Here is a 1,178-nt window from a genome sequence, read left to right as displayed (position 1 = left end):
AGGTACCAACTGTTCATCTTAAGATAGTGCCAAGCAATAGCTAAATAAAAAAAGCTGAAGAGAAACTGTATATGGGATAATAGACTACATTAAAATTTCTTAAGTACAATCTGTTAAACTGAACCTTAGAGAAAACACAAGAGAGTCTTCATATAATATATGGCATCACTACCATGTTTTTAGTGGGTATATGTAGGCAACTGAAAGAAACAGCATAACATAGCAAAACATCACTGAACTGATGCTTACAGCATCCAGTACAACACAACTAAGAAATCCCTCTTAAAACTCTGATGCTCCAGCTTACCATAAAGAGATCTTTACACAGAGGAGGTCTCTATCCTCTCCATTGATGAGCACCAAATTAGCTGTTTTTACTACAGACATGTGACCGATAACAATATACCTAAAAGGTGAACAACGTTTACATCCTAATTTCTGACAGGGCCTGGTTAACACACTACTCATCTTTGGGGTATTTTAGAGGCAGGCCCTCCCTTAGCTAAATTGTCCTTTGTGTGACTTACTTTCTCCGAAGCTCTGGTAAATTCCTTATAGCACCAACTCTACTCCTCTGCGTCACAGCTTAGTAGTGGAGTGCTATGCGGTACGTGAGATGCCATTCATAACCTCCACAAATAACCCCAACTGCACCTCACACCTTAATGTCAAACTGCAAGTGCAGAGCTTCTAGAAGATCTTTGAGAAAATAGGCCTCTCCGAGTTTGGCAACCTGCTTGTGCCTTGGGAGGTTTCTCTGAGACCCTGATGAGTAGAGAAAGGGGCAGAGCTCCTTCCTTAAAACTTGGAATATACTTTGGCAAACGTCTGGGGCCAGGACCAGTGTGAAGGGTTTGCTTCAGATCACGAGAACCCAAGTCTCTGCACGTGGGGCTATGGTTACCCAGTGCCCACTGTGGACATTGTTTATAATGTTCTTGAGACACCCTGTCTTCCTTTTGTGATTAGCCTCTCTTTGAATTTGTGTTAGCCTCTCTTTTAAAACTGTACCCATTGGTTTATATTAATAAGAGACTTGTTGTTCAGTTTGGTGTAAATCTCCAGTCAGTTTGTGCTTGTGTTGAAAGCTAGGGCTGAGAATCAAGGTTTTGTGTCCCCTAGGTTCACCCAGTCCTGTCACTCAGGCCTCACAAGCCAATCAGACCCTCCAGCAGACC

This window comes from Mesocricetus auratus, unplaced genomic scaffold (assembly GCF_017639785.1).
Source record: "Mesocricetus auratus isolate SY011 unplaced genomic scaffold, BCM_Maur_2.0 Super-Scaffold_6731, whole genome shotgun sequence".
Taxonomy (NCBI): domain Eukaryota; kingdom Metazoa; phylum Chordata; class Mammalia; order Rodentia; family Cricetidae; genus Mesocricetus; species Mesocricetus auratus.
The sequence above is the reverse complement of the archived record's forward strand: the minus strand, read 5'-3'. Positions refer to the sequence as shown.